The sequence below is a fragment of the Lynx rufus genome, unplaced genomic scaffold (assembly GCF_022079265.1).
Source record: "Lynx rufus isolate CCGP_SWC_20201006 ecotype Redwood Valley unplaced genomic scaffold, mLynRuf1.p SCAF_11, whole genome shotgun sequence".
In the NCBI taxonomy this organism is placed as follows: Eukaryota; Metazoa; Chordata; class Mammalia; order Carnivora; family Felidae; genus Lynx; species Lynx rufus.
Genome location: NW_025814825.1, coordinates 62,060,128 through 62,083,031, shown reverse-complemented (window position 1 = coordinate 62,083,031; position 22,904 = coordinate 62,060,128). Strand labels below are relative to the sequence as shown.

The window sequence follows — 22,904 nt, the reverse complement described above, 5'->3', positions numbered from 1 at the left end:
CGCAGAACCCGCTTTGCATCCTCTGTATCCTCCCTCTCTCCTCCTCCCCCTCTTGTGCTCTCTCAAAAATGAATACGGATTTTTTAAAAATTGCTTATTTCTGATCACAAAAATGGTGCACATTCATCTCGGGGAATAGAGACAAACACACAGAGACACACAAAAGTCAACCCAAATCCTGATGCCCAAAGATGACTCCTGTTCACAATCTGATACATACCTTCCAGACTTTGTTCTATGCACATACGCCTGAATTACTGCAAAATTAGGATCACGCTGTAATCCTACATTCTGATGTGCTTTTTCAACTTAGTTTGTCATGATCACTTTCCAATGCCACTAAATACTCTTTTTTTTTTTTGCCACTAAATATTTTATGACAAAATTCTTATTGGCTGCGGAGTATTCCTTTGGATGATTTATAATAATTTGTCTACCCTGTCCCTATTGCCGACTATTTAGATTTCTTCTATTTTTCACGGTTGTATATCACACTGTGACACAGAACGTGTGCAGAAGACCTGAGAGCTTCTCAGGATACATTTCCAGACGTGGAGGTTCTTGGACAAAGGGTACAAACATTTGTGAGACTTTAAAACTTTTATTTCACTTAAAAAAATTATTTTTAATGTCTATTTAGAGAGAGAGAGCGCGCGCACCAGCAGGGGAGGGGCAGAGAGAGACGGAGACACAGAACCTGAAGCAGGCTCCAGGCTCTAAGCTGTCGGCACAGAGCCCCATTCGAGGCTCCAACCCACAAACTGCGAGATCATGACTCAAGCCAAAGTCAGACGCTTAACCGACTGAGCCACTCAGGTGCCCCAAAACTTTTATTTTACTTTTTTTTTTTTTTAATTTTTTTTTCAACATTTATTTATTTTTGGGACAGAGAGAGACAGAGCATGAACGGGGGAGGGGCAGAGAGAGAGGGAGACACAGAATCGGAAACAGGCTCCAGGCTCCGAGCCATCAGCCCAGAGCCCGACGCGGGGCTCGAACTCACAGACCGCGAGATCGTGACCTGGCTGAAGTCGGACGCTTAACCGACTGCGCTACCCAGGCGCCCCACTTTTATTTTACTTTTAATGGTGCTTACAAACACCTACCGTTTAATTTAAATTAACCATTTGTAAGAGTACAGCTCAGCAATGTTAAGTGTATTTACATTGTTGTGCAACAGATCTCCGATACTTTTCAAGCTGGCGAAACCGAAAACCCTGTGCGTGTGAGACTGATTCGCCCTCCTCCCAGCCCTTGGCAACCCCTTTCTAACCTTAGTGTTGTTATGATTTTGACTATCTTATTTATCTCATTGGAGTGAGATCATACAGTATTTGTCCTCTTGTGTCTGCCTTATTTCCCTTCGCACGATGTCCTCAAGGTCCATCCGTGTTGTAGCATGGGTCGTGATTTCCTTCCGTTTTCAGGCTTGATAATATTCCATTGCATGGATGGACAACATTTTGTTTATCCATTCATCCATCAGTGGACAACTGGGTTGTTTCCACCCTTTGGCTATTGCGATAATGCTGCAATAAATACAAAAATACAAGGATGTAAATATCTCTTCAAGACCTTGCTTTCAATTCCAGAAGTGAAATTACTTGATCGTATGGTAGGCCTCTATTTAATTTTTCAGGGAACCTCCATACTGTTCGCCACAGAGGCCGCAGACACCATTTTGCATCCCCACCAACAGTGCACAAGGATTCCAGATTTCTCCGCATCCTCCACAACGCTTGTTTCTGTTCTGCCAAGAGTGGTCATCCTGATGGATGTGCGGCGATCACTCACTGTGGTTTGATTTGTATTTCGGTTTTTTTTTTCTTTAATGTTTATTTTTGAGAGAGATAGAGAGACAGAGTGCAAGCTGGGGAGGAGCAGAGAGCGAGGGAGATACAGAATCCGAAGCGGGCTCCAGGCTCTGAGCTGTCAGCACTGAGCCTGACGCAGGGCTCGAACCCCCGGAACCACAAGATCGTGACCTGAGCCGCACCGGATGCCTGACCGACTGAGCCATCCAGGCTCTCCTGATTTGTATTTCTTAATGTTTATTGATGTTGAGCATCTTTCCATGTGCTTGTTAGCCATTTTTTTTTTTTTTTTTTAGTCTTTTAGTACAAATTGCCAAAACTTCTTCCAGAAATGTTGTACCAGTTGAAACGCTCACCCAGGAAAGTGAGGGCATCTCTCCTTGCTTCCAGCCAACATCGTCTGGAACATTCCCCAAACAACGTAGCTGAAATATTAAGCAAGACATTTGCACTTGCCTTGTAAGGGTAGCAGCTCAATGCTATCTCGGAAGATAAAATTTCTGTGCGGGGGGGCAGCGCTGACCTGGATTTTCTTCTCCTACCAGGAACATGGAATATCCAAGCCTCTATTTTCTTGGGCTTTCAGTATCCCTTTCCTGTTCTAAACAGTTGCCCGGCTCCTGAGTTTTATCATTAAGATTTAAATTGCAATTAGATTTGGGGCATTTTGCACATTCACATCAAAGATCTCTCCAGAAAGAAGCCCTCGGGTTTGAGTGACAGGCCCAAGAAAACCCTGCCTTGTTATTCGAGGTCCTCCAAACGGCGGGCCCCATTGTCTCACTGCTCCGTTCAGCCAGCTCCTCCATAATACAGGAAAAATCAAAGCCTTAAGTAATAGGAGGTTATTTGCAAATGGTATTCTTTTTTTTTTTTTTTAAATAGAGCAGTTCCTTGTTAATAAATGAAATTTATTGAAAACTCTTTTGAGAATCCTCTCGAGTAGGCAGAGGCTGGACAGTCTGTTCCCAGCCACCAGTGGTGACAAGATAAAAGCCAGAAAATGGCTCTCTGTCGGCTACTAACATTCCTCCCAAGAAGCCCTCTTTTTAAAAGTAGGGTTTTGCACATTTCCCAAGTGTATCTTCATGTGAACTTTAAAGTTATGGCCACTTTTCAGTCTGGCCATTCACTGGGAGTTCTACCCACATTCACAGGAGCTAAGTGAATGCAGTTCCTTCCACAATGCAGCCAAGTGCCAGGCTTTCCCTGATGGGTAATTCCAGAAACAGGAGGGTTGGAGGGGGTAAGGTTCCTCCCCGCCCCCCCAAGAATTCCTGAAATCATTCAGTGATTTGGTAACATGCAACGGCTCTAAGGAAGGGCCACCCACCATGTTTCGTGTTCTCAGCAAACCTATCATGTATTCATTCTTTTTTTTTTTAATTATATTTACTTGTTTTAGAGAGAGAAAGAAACAGAGCATGAGGGGGGTGTAGAGAGAGACAGCATCCGAAGCAGGTTCCAGGCTCTGAGCTGTTAGCACACAGCCCGAAGCAGGGCTCGAACTCCTGAACTGCGAGATCCTGACTGACCTGAGCTCAAGTCGACTCCCGACCAACTGAGCCACCCAGGTGCCCCTCATGTATTCACTTCTATCCCAATTCCTTATTAGAGAGTATGTGAACCCTATTATAGAAATTGATACAAAAAAGAAACAGTGTACAAGGAAGTTGGGTGTTAGCCAGGGTCCCAACAGGACAGAAAGACACAACTCCAAAAAGCATAATTTGAAGGAGGGTTTGATCATAAGAATGTAGGTCCAGGAAAGCCCTAGAGACAGTGCAGCGACCGGGGACTCGTCACAGCAGAGCCGTCACCACCTCTAGGTCCAAAGGGCAATGGAAGGAAGAAGCTACTAGAACCCAGAAAGGGAGGCATGTGGAGGGTCACCAGGAAGGCTGAGAGAAAGGGTATGCTGGTACTTGCTACAGCGGCGGACGAGCCTTGAAAACATTGTGCAAAGCGAAAGAAGCCAGACAAAAGGCCATGTGGTGCCTGAGTCTACCTGTTGGAAACGTCCAGAACGGGCAAATCCACAGACACAGAAGGTGGATTTGTGGCTGCAGGGGCTGGGGTAGGGGCTATGAGGGACCGCTAACGGGCTCCAGGTTTCTTCTTGGGGTGAGGAACGAATGTGTCCCAGGACTAGATAGGGGTGATTGTTGCAATACGCTGTAAAACCTCTGAAATGGTGTATGTTACAACGTTGCAATTGATGATATGTGAACTGTATCTTTTAATAAATTTTAGAAAAGAACAGGGAGTATGACCTTTGCTAGAGAGACGGAGTCAGCCCAAGGCAACCTCACGACGCACCGAGGTAGGAGGAAGGAGGGGAGTCCAGGGGAATAAATACACTGGCCTCGCTTTCCTCCCTCCCTCGGGTTGGCTGTGGCTCCCCGTGGGTCAAACCCGACCGGAAGCCAGTGGGCGGGTGAACGCGGGTGCAATGCACATGGGTCAGCCTCTCAAGGCAGAGACCAGGGTAGAAAGGGACGCGGAGTGGATCGGGCGGGAAAGTGGAAGACATGTGGCACACCAGAATAAAAGGAAAATGAGAATGCGTAAATGAGTTGGAGCTAGAGGTAATGAGAGTGGATAAAACGCGTCCTGTGAGGTTCTCTCCGACTGCTGGAATCCATTCAGATTTGGGGTATGAGCTTCCTAGCAACTAGCACAGAGAGGGGGAATCTACCAGAAAGGAAGTGTGTGGTGTCCATTGGGTAAAAGGGGTCTCCGGAGAAAGGCATGGCACTGAAGGACGGACACACTGGCATGCTCTCGGTTTTAACACGTGGCAGTCACACGCGGGACAGACGCGAAAAGGAAAGCGGGCGAAGGATTTGCCTCTACTCTCTGCCAGCTCAAGACGCACACAGACTTCTCTCCCTACCCTCACCCGGCCGGCTGCCGCTCCCTTGAAGGGGTCTCCAAACACCGCACGCACAGAGGCGCCGGTGCAGGAAGGTGGTCCCGCACGCTTGCGAAGGGCTTGGTCCTGGGATCAGACTGCTGGAGTCGAGACCCCGGCTCTAACTGCTAATTCTCTCTGACCTATGGAAATGGACTTAGTCACTCTGCGCCTCAGTTTCTCAGACTGCAAATGAGAATACTTAACACGCACACCTCATGAGGACGTGGTGAAGATTAATGACATAATGCGCGGCAAGGACTCCGTGCTGCTCCTGGCACACAGTAAGTGCTTAATAAATGTCTATGTGGCCTCTGACACCAGAGTCGTCGAGCCCTGAACAATCATCTTACTTCATGTGCTCATTTTCACAGGGGAGGAGAAGGAGGCCCAGAGAGGGGCCTGATCTACCCCAAACCACATGGTTAGAAGAAAGGCAGAGGGAAGGAGAAGAATCCGGCTTCGGATCTCACTGAGCCACGGGGACTCTCAGCTGTGGCCCCAGTGTCTGTGTTTCGCCTGAGGACAATTCTCTGCATAGGGCGCATTGGAACAGACATGGGGAAAGCAAAGAATCTCACAGCCCGGTTCATGCTGTGCATACAGTAGGCGTTCAATAAGTGCTCGAGGCATGACTTGGTGAGTTTTCATCACCAGTGAGGGCACATGAAGAGCTCTCCAAGGCAGGGTCTGGTGCCCCGTTCTTTCCTGCTCTGACACAGGAGCCTGGCAGAAATAAGGTGCTGAGGAAGGAGCTTCTATGTATCGATCATCCACCTGCTGCTTTGTATAAATAGCTACGTGGGAAAAGCCCAGGTGGGATTATGGCCTCTATCGGAAGTCAAACTCTTGGCCCACCTACAAAAGGCCGCGTCAAGGCCCGCTGTCATCCCCCCAGGAAATCTGCCTTCCACGCAGTGACATGAAAGTGAAAATGCCATTTAAGGTGACAGGTGACATGGTACCAGAAGAACAGATTATCCTTTGGCCTGAGCTTGCTTTGCTCTACCAGTTTATCCGAGGAAAAGCAAGCCCTGGACCCACACGTTTTGCATCTATTGCGTATCCATTCTGCTCTCCCCCCGTAACGGGCAACGTTGCGTCTTCTCAACCAATACGTCAAGTCCTGACCCCTGCCGCCTCTGAATGCAATCTTATGTGGGAATAAGTGTCTTTGCGGATATAACCAAGTTAAGACGAGGCCATCCTGGGGCGTTTGGGTGGCTCAGTCGGTTGAGCATCTGGCTTCGGCTCAGGTCACGATCTCGCGGTCTGTGAGTTCGAGCCCCGCGTCGGGCTCTGTGCTGACGGCTCGGAGCCTGGAGCCCGCTTCAGATTCTGTCTCTCTCTCTCTCTCTCTCTGCCCCTCCCCTGCTCACACTCTGTCTCACTCTCATAAATAAATAAATAAACATTAAAAAATTAAAAAAAAAAAAAGATGAGGTCATCCTGGATCAGGGTGGGCCCTCCCCCAATGGCTGGCAGTGTCCTTATAAGAAGAGAAAGCAGAGGTACCGTTACAGACACAGGGAGACAGAGGCAGAGATTGGGGCAACACCGAGAATGGTCAGCAATGACCAGAAGCTGGAAGAGATAAGGAAGGAGCCTCCTCTCGAGCCTTCAGAGACAGCCTGGCTGTGCCAACACCTGGATTTCAGTCCTGGCCTCCAGGACTCAGAGAACAAATTCCAGGGGCTTTAAGCCCCCTGGTTTGGGGTCCATCCCTGTCAATCTTACCTTTCCTGCCGATTTCTGCTGAAGGAGAAATCGGGTAGGTATGATAGGAATTATACCAACAGCCATCTACCGCTCGCTGAGCTCCTATTATATGCCAGGCTCCGAACCAGACGTGTCCAGAATTGATCTCATTGAGCCCTGTCAATAATCTTATGAGCCAAGTTCCCTTCTCTACGGACACGTAGTCCTGGAACTCTCACCACCCAAACTGTCTCAGCATGGGCTTCCCCAGAAGCAGGACCTCAGATGAGGTCTTGGGGGAAGGGGATTTATTTGGGAAGTGATCCCAGAAGCAGGAGTGAGGGCAGAGGGAGGGGGAACGGGTAGCCGGGGCTCGATCGTCCTGGAAATTCTGCAACGTATCCAGAACCCGTTGCAGAACTGTATGCCCAAAGAGCAGGGGCCCAGAGCATGTATTCATTGGCTCTTGTCCCCCTGATGGCAACTGCTTGTGTGGGAATCCCTCTTCACACACACACACACACACACACACACACACACTTGATCTCCCTTGAACTTCAAGGCTGTATCTAAGTGCAGGTGAATGTGATTCTTTCACACTGGAGAAGGCTCGAGGCAGAAGGCAGTGTGTGTGCAAGGCATGTGCTGTCAGTAGGGGGGAAGCCCGAGCTTGCACCTCACTATTCACCCCATCTGCTGTTAAAATCAAAGGCGGGTCGAATAGATTTGTGGGGAGGAAATTGGTCTGGCTGCGTGAACTGCAGGATGCGGGGCAAAATGGAAACAAAGGGTACCTTGATTAAAATTATTAGCAATTTCAAGATGGCAGCCGCAGAGCATCAAACCAGCACGGAGTCCTTCTAACTGCTCCAACTGCGACCAGGAAGCCGGCCTGTGGTGGAGACCCCGTGGCATCTGCTCTAAGTGCCTACTAGGCACCAGGCACCCTGTGAATACTTTACACATGCAGTAATAAATAGTAGTTACTTGTATCCTGCCTTATATCGATCACATCAAATAGTCCTCTTCATTGGGAATAAATTTATTTAGTTATTTTCAATCTTTATTTATTTTTGAGAGAGAGAGAGAGAGAGAGAGAGAGTAGGAGAGGAACAGAGAAAGAAGGGACACAGAATCCGAAGCAGGCTCCAGGCTCCGAGCTGTCAGCACAGAGCCCGACGTGGGGCTCGAACCCACGAACCGCGAGATCACCACCTGAGCTGAAGTTGGATGCTTAACCGACTGAGCCACCAGGCGCCCCAGTGGGAATAAAATTTATTTATTTATTTGTTTTTTAATGCGAAATTTATTGTCAAATTGGTTTCCATACAACACCCAGCGCTCATCCCAACAGGTGCCCTCCTCAGTGCCCATCACCCACCCTCCCCTCCCTCCCACCCCCCATCAACCCTCAGTTTATACTCAGTTTTTAAGAGTCTCTTATGGTTTGCCTCCTCCCCTCTCTGCAACTTTTTTTTCCCCCTTCCCCTCCCCCATGGTCTTCTGTTAAGTTTCTCAGGATCCGCATAAGAGTGAAAACATATGGTATCTGTCTTTCTCTGTATGACTTATTTCATTTAGCATCACACTCTCCAGTTCCGTCCACATTGCTGCAAATGGCCAGATTTCATTCTTTCTCATTGCCAAGTAGTATTCCATATAAACCACAATTTCTTTCTCCATTCATCAGTTGATGGACCTTTAGGCTCTTTCCATAATTTGGCTGTTGTTGCAAGTGCTGCTGTAAACATTGGGGTACGAGTGCCCCTATGCATCAGCACTCAGTGGGAATAAATTCAGATAAATGCATTTTACTTCCTAGCTGAGGACTCCCTAAATCCACACGAGGTATACCACTTACTGGCTGAGATCTACCTTGCGCCAAACCTGACAATTTTCAGTAGTGTTTAGCCAAACCCTGAGTGCTGCATAACCACGTTGTTATGATTTTCCTGATTATCATCTATGACGTCAGAACATCACAAATTTCTTGTTAGGCTGATATTTACCACAAACACAGGTGACTCAGTATAACTCTGCCCAAATGCCGCAGATATGGTAAATAATTTTTTCCTGTCATCAAAACACAGATTTGTCAGATTATTGGCCTTACATGTTTACAGCTTTATGCATAGTAATTTCTCCAGGCCCCAGAGAGCTCAGACTGTCCCTGAACCAGGCCCCCAGATATTGAAGTTACTGGCTTTAATCTGGGCAGACTCTCCAGGTCCAAAGAGGAGTAGGAAGATGGCCCCATGGCTCAGAAAACCTGCACAACCTCACGACAAGCAGATGGAGAGTGTAACCCTCAACCAGATCCTGGATCAAACACACACACACACACACGAAAACAAAAACAAAAAACAAAAAACAAACCAAAAAACCTACAAAAGACATTTTGAGACAACTGAGGCAAATTTGAAAATTTCCCTGGGAATTAGGGCTTCTCAAACTATGTGGTGAAGAACCAGGGTTTTTGTCTTGTTTTGTTTTTCAGTGTGACTCAGACCGATGCTTTCAGAACATATAACAAAAGTGAATTTCTTAAAAAATAAAATTAAAGAAATATAAAATGTTAGCTCAGATTTTTTTTTTTTTTTTTTTTTACACCCAACTGAACAGAACTGAAATCGCCCGGTCAAATTGCTATGCACGTTTCTAAGAGTCTGCTCTCAATTATGTTATTAGGTTTGCTGCAGACCGGATACAAAAGGTCTGTGGGTTGGCCCCAGTGTGCTGACCACACACTGAACAACACTGAGAGCCCCGGTATTAAAAAGGTGTTTTGGGGCTCCTGGATGGCTCAGTCGGTTCAGCGTCCGACTTCGGCTCAGGTCATGATCTCACGGTTCGTGGGTTCAAGCCCCACGTCGGGCTCTGTGCTGACAATTCCGAGCCTGGAGCCTGCTTCAGATTCTGTGTCTCCCTCTCTCTCTGCTCCTCCCCTGCTCATGCTCTGTCTCTGTCTCAAAAATAAATAAGCATTTAAAAAAAAAAATTTTTTTTAAGGTGGTGTTAATTTCGATAGGATTTCAAAGTAGAAGATCTTTCTCCTTAGGACTTAGGTGCTGAAGTATTCACCTGAAGTATTCAGGGATGAACTATCTGGGTGTCTTTAACTGACTCTCACATGGTTCAAGAAAAAAAAAAGTGTCTATGAATACAGAGAGGAAACTGAGTCAAACAAATGTAACAAAATGTGAACAAATGATTCCGCTACGTAGTGGGGCGGTGGGTATTCGTTGTAGTATGAAGTCAACTGTTCTGTAGATGTGAACGACCTGGAAATAAAAAGTTGGAGCGGGGGAGAGAAGCCAGCCAACCGCTCTGCCTCATTTCTCCCCTGGCACAAATTAAACGTGAGGGCAAGTCTCCAGACAGACATGGGCCGGGGGGACACTCGCCTGTCCATCCCAGTGAGCACCGGGCAGGCCGCACGGCAGAGCAAAGGAGAGCCCGGGAGGCCCCCAGCCCTGCAGTTTCAACCGGGGCCCCCCAGCCCCCGGCTTGTCTGCTGGGAGGACTTTTGCCACAGCAACATCCCCATCTGAAACGTTCCCATCTGAAACCCTAGGGCCCTCCTGGCTGTGTGCAATAATGATGCTCTTCTGGAATTAGTGAGTCTGCCATGAGTGGTGGCTATGAGCAAGCCTGGGCTCCCCTGAGCAGCTGACCTGATGAACATGGCCTTTATTTGCAGATTTTCAGGGGAAAGAATGGATGAATGATTAAGAAAATTTTTTTTTAATGTTTATTTATTTTTGGGACAGAGAGAGACAGAGAGAGACAGCACGAGCGAAGGAGGGGCAGAGAGAGAGAGAGGGAGACACAGAATCCTAAGCAGGCTCCAGGCTCTGAGCTGTCAGCACAGAGGCCAAAACGGGCCTCGAACCCACGAACCGGGAGATCACGACCTGAGCTGAAGACGGATGCTTAAGGGACTGAGCCACCCAGCCTCCCCCGAAATGATTTTTTTTTAAGTACAGAGTTTCCCCGGGGGCCGACAGACTCTCACTTAAGCCAGTTCCATCATTCAGAGCATTTTGAGGGGTGATTGAACTGCGGCTATATCGAGAGCTTTAGACCCTAAAACCAGCCCTAGTTGGAGCTAATAATTTCCTTTGATGCTGGAGCTCCTTTCCCTAGTGTGCAGAAATTCAAGAAGGCTGGCCATCCCCAGGCCCCGGCCCTCCTTGGCCATTCCCAGCAGTGGCCCCACCATGGGCCCAGCTCTACGGGCTGAGTCAACATCAGTGGCTGAATGACTCTGGTGTTAGTCACGACAGCTCACACATCTGAAGGTCTGGGTGTCACGGGCCTGCCCTGCCTTTGGAAAATGAACATTCCAAGGGGATGGCTCAACGCTGCATGTGTGACATCACAAGGCCCGGGACTTTTTAGACTCATGTTGGCTTCAGCTTGACGCCACTAAAAGAGAATTCGAAGTTTTCCGGCCTGGTGTTCCACGGCCCAGGAGCTGGGCCTGTTGATCCAGTATTTAAATTAGTTTCCCAAAGTGCTTGAAATGCAGTGAACTCTGAGGGTTTAAGAACCGTCCTGCACATTAGGTCTGCCTCTTGTTAGCTGAGGGACCTCAGGCCAGGTGCTGCATCAGGACTGGCCACATAATTTGGGGGCCCAGCGCAAAAGGAAGATGCAAAGCCCCTTGTCCCCAATTATGAAGAATTTCAAGATGGCAACAGGCAGAGCATTAAACCAAGCACGGGGCCCTTCGGTGTGGGGGGCTTGGGTGACTGCACGGGTCACAGCGCTCACAGCCCATAGATTCGGCCCCGTACCTGCTTCTCCGGGAGCCTCACCCTCGTCATAGATGGCTGTGGGGTCTAACCCCTACGTCGAATTACAGTTAGGATTTAATGAGATGATACTTGGGTCAACCAGTTTCCCTGTGATCCTCTGCGCTTGCACATAGCCACCAGCTCAGGTGAGTCTCGTACCCAGGGCCCAGCCCAGGCCAGGCGTGGAGCAGACCCTCCTTCGATGTTTGTTGAGTAGAAGTAGCTCAATATGTTTGTTTATTTCCTCCGTATGTTACACTACAGATCCACTCCTTTCGGTGGATCTGCGAGCTTGTTTTTGTTTTCCTAGGACTAGAGACACTGTTTTTTTCAAATAATTCAGGCAGTGTGTGTGTGTGTGTGTGTGTGTGTGTGTGATTTAATTAAAAAATGAAAGTGATGGGCTTAAACCCAAATACCAATTAAATCTTGAAACTGAGAGCTTCACCCACTCTGATCTGTACCCCTCGCCCATAGGGCATGAGCATAGAGTTTTAATGCACAGTTGAAAAGGGCCACAGCATCTGTAAAGCAATATGTACTCACTGATTAGATTAATTATGAATCACAAAGTGATTATATTATAGCCACAACGAACACAGCTATGTTACAAAACAGTGTGGCCAAATTCCCACCTCCATTCAGGACCGCAACTGAGAGCTTCAGATAATTGTGGTTCTGAAGTGAGCTGAACCCTGAGTAACAGAGCTAGGTGAGTGACAATACAGTGAAGTCCAATCCCCAGCCACTCTCTCCGCACAGACCCTTGAAATACTCAAGTGCACACGACTAGTCCATTTTATTGAACAAAACAGTTACAATAAAAGGACCCACTATTATCTAGGGCCACTATCTTTTTTTTCTACAACCGTTGGTTCCTGGAAATGAAACAGGAGAGAGATAGGAACTGAGAAATAAGGACGTCAGTTGAAGGTCTGTGATTATGGCAGAGGGAAAGCTCTCGCAGCCGGCCCGTCCCAGGGGCCTTTTACAGGCCCCCGGTTCCGGTTCCGAGAGACATCAAAGCCGCTCCTAGGGAGGCACAAAGCAGGGAAGGAATTAGGCCTTCCTGTTTAAAGGCTGCTACACGGGAGAAAATAAGTGACTTACAAACTCAACTCCTGACATCGGGGCTATGGATTTCATTTCTTTGAAAAAACCTTGTTAATCTCGAAATAATTTGTAAATTCACAGGTCGGTTGTTAGAGCTCCCGTATACCCACCCCCTCCCAATTCACCGTTTTTTAACATTTTGCCACATTTGCTTCACGTACATATTCTCTTTTCTGAACTATTTGCAAACATCATTTCTCTTTGCCCCTTTACCCTTTAAAGGTAGAATTTTAAATTATAAAAATAATATTGACAAAATAAAAATATAAAACCTTTCACGATAATCCCAAATCTTACTTAATACTAATAGGCCCAGTTAAAATTTACTTTATTCTCTTGGCAGTCTGCATATATGACTTTAGTAAAACTCAGATGTCTTGAAATACACTCACTGAGTGATCCATCCATCCATCCATCCATCCAAGAAATACTTAACTAAGCACTTCCTATGGTCCAGACCCGTATAAAGCAGATCAAACCATCACATGACTTCATGATTATGAAATGTGGTAACTGCCATTGAGGGCAATTCTTGATCTTTCTATGACATCCCACCCCTAAAAGAAAGTCCCTTTCCCTAAATCAAGGATGTTGATACGGTTGGAGTGTTTATGGTATTTATTAATAACTCCCCCCCCAACTTCCAAAAAAGTATTTTAGGTGGTTATAGTAAAAACATATATACAACCCTACAGTTAATCAGCAAGTCAAAATAAAAATCGGAAACTCCTTCCAACTGTCTCCCAGTACAGTTTTCTCAAGGGCGGGAAGTGACCCTTGTGTTATCTGCATATCATCACCAAGCAAGAAGATTTTATTCTGCTTTATTTTCCGTAGTCTGTATTATCAGAACGATTAGTGTTTCATTTTCCAGATATAAAATTAAATGAAAATATTTAAAGATGCCTTTTCAAACAACACCCCTCTCCCACAGCAAGTTCAGAATGACTTTTCAAGGAGGAAGGAAGACGCTGTTTCCTGAAACATGACAATAGTCTCCTTGGCATCCTTGAGCATTACATTTGACTTTGAGCTTCCTATGAGCCAAGGCAACAAGGAATCATGATGATTTACACTGTTGTAATTACCCTTTAAAAACAAACCATTAGTTCTTCAAGAGAGATGCACTTTATTTTCTTTACAGGAGTGGTGGAGCAGAGACGACAGCAACTCCAATGGGTTAAGGGAGAATCGGGGCTCGTTCTTGCTGCCTGCCTTCGGGGCCGGGGCGGGGGTGTGGGCAGGGTGGCCGAAGGAAGTGACTGGAGACTGATGGCCTGTGGCAGGATTGGAACCCACGGCTTCACGGAGGACACAGAAAGCACCTGAAAGTTAAGAGGTCCTCTGTATCCATGGGGGAAGAGCACCCAGAAAGGAAGAGAGACTCTCCAAACAGGGGAGATATCACTTTGATAAGGAGTTTTGAACTTTATGCATCGAAAGAGAGCCGTGACCCCAGAGAGCTGGTTAACCCCGAAGAAAACAGAATCAAACCCGAAGACATCAAGGCACCCTTCCCTGTCCATACCAACTGGGGAGGGAGGGTCCCAGGCAAACGCCTTGAGTTCCCCAGAATAAAGAAAAGCCTCTTCTCTACTCACCAGCAAAGTGTGTCCATTTCAAACTCCTCCCACTCTTGAAGCTTGATTAACAAGGTCACCAGAACAAATGAAGCTTTCGGAGCAACTGGGTTTTCCTATTTACCTCAGACCAGCAGGAAGTGTCAGATGTATGTAACCTTTTTGAACTCTTAAATTATGAAAGTACTATGTGGAAGCCTTTTTCTCAGTAACCAAGAGTTCATTTTCTACTTTCTAGATCACAGCTTTTTGTTGTTGTTCCGAAACGGATTCTCAGGGGCCTTAAAATCCATCCATCTTTGACTGTTTATTTCATAACTAATGTCTGACAACACATTTAATTGTGGGGCTCCCCCCCCAAGATTAGATTGCAGTCATGTTATTAAACAAAGAAGAAACTTTCGAATAAGATGCTAAAGGCATGTTTCAGAAGTAACGTCGCCTTTTCTGAATCCATGCTAATGAATATGCATGTACGTAAACAGAAGCCCTTCTTGAAATGGGGGAGGGGAAAGGTCAAAATAAGGCAGATGGGGGTCCAAGCCTACCTCCTCACTCACCAGCAGTATGACCTCAGGGAAGTCAGTAAGTCTTTGAACCTCAGTTTCCTTCATCTGTAAAATGGGAATATGACTAGTATCTCTCCAAAGGGGCTGCTCTGAGGATTAATGATGCTTATCAATGGCTTAGCCCAGTGCCAGGCACTCTAGTGAGTCATGGAGAAACTTTCGTTGCTGTGATTGTTATTTTTATGACACTTTTTTGTGTCTGTCAACATCCATGTTGGGACACCAGAAGTTGAACCTGATGATTAAATAGGATCAGATGGGGGGCGCCTGGGTGGCTCAGTCGGTTGGGAGTCCGACTTCGGCTCAGGTCACCATCTCACGGTCCGTGAGTTCGAGCCCCGCGTCGGGCTCTGGGCTGATGGCTCGGAGCCTGGAGCCTGCTTCCGATTCTGTGTCTCCCTCTCTCTCTGCCCCTCCCCCATTCATGCTCTGTCTCTCTCTGTCTCAAAAATAAATAAACGTTAAAAAAAAATTAAAAAAAATAAAATAAAATAAAAAATAAATAGGATCAGATGGGAAGAGATCATGGAGCGTATTGAAAAATTAGCATTTCAGGACGATGTTCTATAATGGTAACACAGAGTGATACCAATTGGTAAAAGGCATTTATTCCGTACATTTACTGGAATGTATTAAAACATACGTTCTCTGTATCTTAATGTTCTTTTCGTGTTGAAAAACACCGTTACATACAGTAATAAAAATAAACTGAGAGGTTTGTAAGACAAAAGCCAGTTTGCAACATTTAAAAAATATTGTGGTAAAATGTACATAACATAAAATTTACCATCTTATCCATTTTTCAAGTGTATTGTCCAGTGGCATTAAACACATTCACAGTGTTTCCTAACCCACCGGCGTCACCCATTTCCGGAACTTTTTCAGCACTTCGACCAGAAACTCTGTGTCCATTATACAATAGTTCCCTCCCCTGAGCCCTTCTAATTTCTATTCTATGGTGTCTGTGAGTTCGCCTATTCTAGATAGCTCATGTAAGTGGGATAATACAGTATTTATCCTTTGGGGTCCGGTTTATTTCACTTAGCATAATGTCATCAAGGTTCGTCCACATTACAGCAGGTGGTCAGAACTTCATTCCTTTTTAAGGCTGAATAATATTCCATGTCATGTATATAACGATGTATTTTTTTTATCCATTCATTCTTGGGGGGACATTCGGGTTATTCCCACCTTTTGGCTATTGTGAATAATTCAATGAACACTGGTGTACAAAAAATTTGGGGGGGACCTTGCTTTTCATTCTTTTGTGTTTACACCGAGACCTGGAAAGTGATGGCTCAAATAGTAATTCGACACTACTTTTTGAGAAACTACCAAACTGTTTTCCACAGTGGCTGCACCAATTTGCATTCCCACTAGCAGTGCACGAGTTTTCTAATTTCTCCACATCTTTACTGACACTTGTTGTTATTTTTTATAACAGCCCTCCCAACAGACACGAAGTGGTATATACTGTGGTTTTGATTTGCATTTCCCTGATGATTAGTGACGCTGAGCATCTTTTCACGTGCTCATAGGTCATTTGCATGTCTTCCTTTCGAGAAATGGCAATTTTGGTTTTTGCCCATTTTTGAACTGGGCTGAGTTTTGGGGTTGTTTACGGAAGATTAAATCACAGTTGGAGTTTGAGGGGCACCTGGGTGGCTCAGTGGGTTGGAGCCACCGACTCTTGATTTCTGCTCAGGTCACGATCCCAGAATTGTGGGATTGAGCCCCCACGAGGGTCAGTTGAGTGTGGAGCCTGCTTTAAGATTCCTCCTCGCCGCCTCCCAACCCCACTGGCGGGCACACCCTCCCTCGCTCAAATTAAAAGAAACAGTCGGAGTTTGAGATAACTCACGTGTCGGGGGTAAATGGGTTTAATATTTTTAAATACAGGGTGTCAAATTGAAGTGAAAAATAATTTTTGGCTCTGATGCCTTCTTTTTATTTTATTTTATTTTTTATTTTTTTTAATTTTTTTATCTTTATTTTTGAGAGAGGAAGAGAGTGCAAGTAGCAGAGGAACAGAGAGAGACACAGAATCTGAAGCAGGCTCCAGGCTCTGAGCTGTCAGCACAGAGCCTGACGCGGCGCTTGAACTCCAGAACCCCGAGTTCATGACCTGAGCTGAAGTCAGACGCTTAACCCACTGAGCCACCCAGGCGCCCCTGATGCCTTCTTTTTAAACATTCTCAAAACAAGGAGAGTGAGATCGAATTCCTAAATTAGGTCGAACTCCTGTTAAGACAATAAAGTTGAACAAGTGATACGAAAAACCAGCTGACTTTTTGTGGTTTCTGGGTGAGAACAGAGGGCCACTCAGAACCAAGGATCATCTGTGAAATAAGCTAGCTGAAAATCTTTAATTATGGTTCTTTACAGTTTATGCCTAAGAAACAAAATCACCTCCGGCGGCCCAGGAGCCTGGCGGAGGGCTGGTCGGATGGTCAAGAACCCCGCTAGGCCCCATGACCTTGAGGCGAAGCCGCTGAGCCTCTAGAGGAAGGCCCCGACCGACCATGTTTGTGACGACCTGGGGTCGCCAGAAGATGGAGACAACCGGGAGTGCACGTCTGGGAGGTTTTGTGTTTGTTTTTTTTTTTGCCTGAACTGCGGACTCAGGAGCCACGGTGGCTGGCCTGGGCGAGGCCTATTCGGGCCGTGTAATAAACGCGCATCGGACATCTTCGTTACCGAGCCAGCGGGTGTGAAAGGCCGGCTCCCCATCTGGGAGGTCTTTCACCGAGTTTTAAGACCTTATTGTTTGATGATGAAACAATCATCGGGAGTCAAGGCCCCCCCCCCCCCCCCCGCACGGCCGGTGGCACAAGCCACATCTGGGTGCACTTTAGCAAACCAGCCGTGGGCACCCACCCCCTGCTGCGGGCCGAAGCAGGGGTTTTAAAAATGTGAATAGATGGACAGGCCTCGGGCAGCTCTCTCGGGGACGCGGAAAAGGTTTCTGCGGCGCCGTGGCCCTGCTCCCGGCCTCCGGGCTTTACCTCGAGTTTCCTTCGCTTCGTGGGGTGTGGGGCCAAACCGAGCGACTGGGCTCCCAGAATGGCCTCGCCTGCGGCCTGCAAAGGCCCGACCTCACACCCCTCTCCTCCTGCCTTTCCTGCTCAACATCTCAATCCAGTTCGTAACATCTCAATATAGTTTTAAAACATCGACCCCGGGGCTCAATTCAGCCTCCACGGGGAGCTTCTTGGACGGCGCGCGGCGGCCTCCGGGAGGGAAGAGTCTGAGGGGCTCTGGGGCGCAGGGGGACGATCCGTTCCAACCCGAAGCCGCCGACCCCCTTCGCAAACCGGGTTCCAATCCCGCGGGTCACGGGCCTTGAATTTAATCTAGGTGCGGCCGGCGCGCGGCCTGATCCCCGGGTTCGGTGTCCAGAGTCTAACCTCGCGGCGTCGGGGCGTCTCGCGCGCCTCTTCCTCCCCCCCCCCCCCACCCCAGGCCGCAGAGCGTCTCCGTCCCGCGAGGCCGGGAGCTCCCACCCAAAGCGAGGCTTTAAAAATAGCCCAGGCAAGATCCAGGCAACAGGAAGGAACATTTTTTTTTTTTTTAATGTGTAAAAAATGTTTTGCTTCATGTAGGGAACACAACCGCTGCAAGTTCCAGCACACAGGGCCCCTCCCGCGCACCCACTGCCTCTCCGGCGAGGCGCGGGCACGGTCTCCCGGATCCGGATTTGGGGAGCGCAAGTGCCCCCTGTGGCCGGCCCGCGCCTGACCCCGCGGGCCTGAGGAGGCAGAAGCAGCCGGCGCGGGGCCCAGGAGGAAGTTGGAGCCGCGGGGCCGGGAAGGGGGCAGGTCGGCGCCGCGGGCCAGGCGGGGACCCGATGGGGCCAGGGCCACCCCGGGGCGCTGCGCCCAGGCCGGCCTGGGCTCGCGTCCCCCCACGTGGCCGGCCGCCCGGGGCCCCACGTGGAAGGGGCGGAGGAGGAAGGAGAGCAGAGGGGAGGGCCGGGCTCCCGGCCGCCGCGGCGGGACCCCCGCCCCCGCCGCCGAGGCCCCAGGGCTTCGCCAGGGCCTCCCGGGCGGGGCCGGGCCGGGGAGTGCCCGCCGCGCCCGGCCCCCTCGCCCTCCCGCCGCGCCTGTGTGCACTTTCGCGGAGCCACTAATCCCCCGAGAGAGCCGATTTGTAGTGAGGAGTATCTGTAGGGGGCGAGGCCGGCCCATGTGGGGTTGTGTCATTGGTTTGCAAAGAGAGACCCCGCCTTTGCCCAAAAAAAAAAAAAAAAAAAAAAAAAAAAAAAGAAAAGAAAAAAAAAAAGGAGCGAGGAGTGAGCGAGCGGCGACCCTCACCTCGCCTCCCGCCTCGCTCCTGCGCAGCCGGCGGGCACCGGGAGACGCGGCCGGCGCCGCTTCTTTCCCTTTCCCTTTCTCTCCGTTTTCCTCCTCCTTCCCGGGAGGAGAAAACAAATAAAGAAGAGCAAATAGCCGGGAGGCGCTCGGCATCCAGGACGCTCCCTCCCCCGATCCAAGTTGGAATTAGCATCCTCTTGGGGGTGAGCGCGGCGCGGGGAGAGCGCGGGCCGGGGACCCCCAGCGCAGCCCCCTCCCGGCGAGCGGGCGCGGGGCTGGGACTGGGGTGGGGAGCATCGGGAGCCGGGTGGGCGGAGGAAGGGGGTGGGGTGGGTGGGGAAGTAGGAAGAGGCTCGGCGGCGAGGGGAGGAGGAGGAAGGGAAGGGGAGGGGTAGGGTGGGGAGGGGAGGGGAGAGACAGGGAAGGGAGGGGAGGGAAGGGCGGGAGGGGGAGGGGCGGGGAGCTGGAGAGATTAAGTTTTTGTGTGTGTGTCCCTGTGTGCGTGTGTCATTTTAAGGTGGCCCGGGAGCGGCCCAGAGAAGCCGGCGGCGGCCCGAGGAGCGAGGGACCGAGCCGGGAGCCATGCCGCGCTGAGGGGGGGGCCGCACAGCCGCCGCCACCGCCACCGCCGCCGGGTGGGGTGGGAGGGGCGGGAGCCGCCGCCACCGCCGCCGCCGCCGCCTCCCGGGTGGGCGCCCTTCGCCGTGGACGCCGGCGGCCCGGGACGAGGTAAGCGGGGCCCCGGGGGAGGGCTGGGACCGCTGCCGCCCCCGCCTCACCTGCGGCCGCGGGCTGGGGGCGCCGCGCCCGCGCCTCACTGCGCCACTGGGGGGTGGGGGGGAGGAGGAGGAGGAGGAGGGCGAAGGACACGGAGCCGGCATCCGAGGACATCTTTGGTCTGCGCCCCCGTGTCCCCGCTCGGCGCCCGGGGGTGGGAGCCGGCCTGGAGGTCCCTGCCTGCCGCCCCCCGCCGCCGATCGCGCCCGCCGGCTGCCGTTTGCGCCAGGATTTTTGTTGTTGTGATGAGAGTTGATGAATGCGAAGTAGGCGGTCACCTTCCTTCCCATCAGGATTGGAAAAAAAAAAAAAAAGAAAAAAGAAATCCCGAGCGCGGCGGCGTCCGGAGGGCAGCGGCGGCGGCGGCGGCGGCGGCGGCGGCGTCTCGGCGACGGTTTCCTAGGCGCCCCCGGCTCCTGCTCCCCGAGGCCGGTGGGTGCGCGCGCGGGGGCCGCCCGCGACCCAGGCCGAGCGCGCGGCGCGCCGCGGGGACAATACGGCCGGATCCCCCGGGACCGGGAGTCCGAGCGCGCGGGGCCTTACGCTTTGCGGGGCGGGGGCGGGCGGTAGAGCGGGGGTCCGCGGGGAAACCGGGGCGCGCGCGGCTCGGGGCCCCCAGGGGAGCGGCCCCTGCTGGCCGGGGATCCCGCGCGGCGCCCCGGGAGCGCAAGTGAAAGAAGGGAAAGGAGGCGAAGTGGAACCCTTTTGTTTTGCCGGCCCCGCATTGTTGGCTCCTCCGGGCAGCCGGGCCACATCTGCCGCCGCCGCCGCCGCCGCCGCCACTGCCGCGCCGGGCTCGGCCCGCCAAAGTCGCAGCGGGGCGGGGGCTCGGGGCTGGCCGGGCGGCGGGCGCGGGCGGGGGCCGAGCGGGCCGGGCATTTCCTCTGCCCGTCCGCGCTCCCGCGGGCACCACTTCCTCCTCGCCCGCCGCCGCCGCCGCCTGCTGCGAGCCCGGTCCGCCCGCCTCCCCCTCCCGGGCTGCACTTTTCGGGTGGGGCGAACCAAAAGGAAAAAGTTTCGCAGGAGGGGCTGGCGAGGGCGCGCCCCGGGCGGCGGGGACCGGGTGCTGCGCAGCGACTGCCGGGCCGCCGCGGTCGCCTCTTCCTCCTCGTCCTCGGCGGCGCAGGACTGACCCGCGCGGCCGAGGGGAAGCGCCTTTCTTTCTCTCCCTCCCGCTCTGCCCAGCGCTCCGGGGCAAGTTGGGCAGAGGCGCGCAGGAGCCGGGGCGCGCCTGGGCCTTTCTCCAGCGGGAGGCCGGGTGGCGTAGCTGGTTGCCCGCAGCCCACGCGGCGTCCTGGTGCTCGGAGGCCGCGGGCCCCGGAGCTCGGCTCGGTCACCGCCGGCCGCGGCGAGACGCACACGCGCGCACACACACCCTCCGGTGGCTCGGCCGCGGCGGATGGTCACGGACACGGAGTGTGCGTGTGCGCGCGAGTGTGTGGGGTGCCCCCCTCTCCCGACCCCGAGTACTTTTTCCGGAGGCAGCCCCAAGCGGCAGTTGGCTCCAGGGGTCCCCATGTTTAGTGTTTTGCAGGGGAAAGGAGGAATTTTTCGTAGAAATCCCCGCTCGCTCTGCGTCCTTGGGGTGGAGGCTGCTGGCAGTGGCCTACGTCGTCAGGCCGGGCTCACTTGCCCTCTCCAGGGTAAACAGATCTTTCTGGATTTTTTCCCACCTTTTTTCTTTAAAGATTGGAGATCAGGTTAAGTTCTTAGAGAGTCAGATGTGAGTGGCTTGAAGGGTAGACAAGAGAATTGTATTCTATAAATATGCATTGGGAATTTAAAATGCTAAGTGCCTTATTTGCAATTCTGTTGGATATTCTAGAGACTGGTATATTTTTATCTGACATGGATAATTTGGAGGGGACGTATATTTTGGTTAGTTTACAAAGTGATTCTGCCTCCCGACTTTGGCGAAATAGATTAGACTCTTACTACTCTTTCAAAGAAGATTCTCTACTAAGTGCTTGGGTTCAAAGACAAGTTTAAAAATTACCTCGTGTTCAGTCCCTAAGACTGCTGTTCTTTCTGCCTCTAGGGCTCCCAGAGTAGAACTAGTTAGTTTTCGTGTACTTCGGAGAATTCCTCTGTTTTGAAAAAAATTTTTTAAATATGTCCTTTACATTTTGAAGTAATGGTACTTTAAAGGATCTCGTGTCTATAATCATTTGATTTCAAAGAGTGCTTCTTACAGCAATTATAAAGTGATATTCAAAATGCTAATTAAACACTTTAAGTCAGAGCGGCTTTAATATTGAAACATTTTTTTCTTTCTTTTTTTTTTTTTTTTTTTTTTTGTAACGGGGGACTATGTCCTAGAGTTGAAACACCAAAAATGCTTTTGTCTGCCATCAGATTCCTGAACTGCTGTGACACTCTCCTGTAAAAAAAAAACAACAACAACAAAAAGCAAACAACAACAACAAAAAACCCTGGTGCCCTTTTTATTGCCCCCAAAAGAAAAGTTAATGAGGTGGTAGGTTTCAGGCAAAAAAGCAGGCCCTCTTTCTTGCAAAATATGCTTACAGTTGCCATTGAAGTTGTATGTTAGCCGTGAATGCACTTGCCTTTAATGAAGCCAGTTTAATCGTTCACACTTGATCAAGTATAACAGGACCAAACAAAGGAAATAAGCCAGCATATTTCTGTAGAGCGTTGAGGGGTTTAGTGTAAGTGTTGATGTCGGGTCACCCCCTCCCCCCACTCTGCCCCCAGTAGGAGGGAGTGAGGGTTGAAGGCAAAGGGAATTTATGGCACTGATTGGTTTTCTGTGCCCCCGGGGTAGGGGACCCCAGTTTGTCCCTGTAGAAAGCAGTTATTAGAGGGAATTTTAAAATCTTGGCCTTGGAGCTTGTTTTGAACCTGACAAGGTGCTTTTTTGTTTAATCCCGTTTCCTGTTTGGGAAGATACAGCTAAGGGGGAGTACATCATCTCCCTCATTTCTAAGTGTACCTTAATAAGGCTGAGTGGAGGGTGGGTGGCTGTGTAGTTGAGCTCCAAGCCCTGTGTTATTTACGACTTCACTTGGGATCTTTTGAAATTGGCCCTTGAATGGGTGTTTTCCTGGGGGAGGGGCAGGGTGAATTACCTTTTCTCAGCCGTGATTTTTAAAAATACCTCTTTGTCCCTAAAATGTATTTCTTTGCTAGGCACAAGTTGCAACTTATGTCTGGGACTTAGTCATCAACTCAAGGAAGAAATATTTGCCAAGTGTCTTCTTCAGGTTGGGAAAGTAAAAAAGTCCGGCTGCTTAAAAACACTGCGCTCGTTGTAAAAATACACCAGTGACATACTTTGTGAGATATTTTGGCCTTTTAAGACTCAGG

At 50.1% G+C, this 22,904-nt stretch overlaps 1 protein-coding gene across 1 annotated transcript in view; it reads left to right on the top strand.

Annotated features, from left to right (window-relative positions):
* Positions 1–19,454: 19,454 nt before the first annotated feature.
* CTBP2 (C-terminal binding protein 2) overlaps positions 19,455–22,904 on the top strand; it is a 159,231-nt gene continuing 155,781 nt past the window's right edge. Inside the window, exon 1 of the mRNA XM_047073584.1 lies at positions 19,455–19,529. The gene's annotated coding sequence lies outside the window, so the exon portion shown is untranslated. The remainder of the gene's footprint in view (positions 19,530–22,904) is intronic.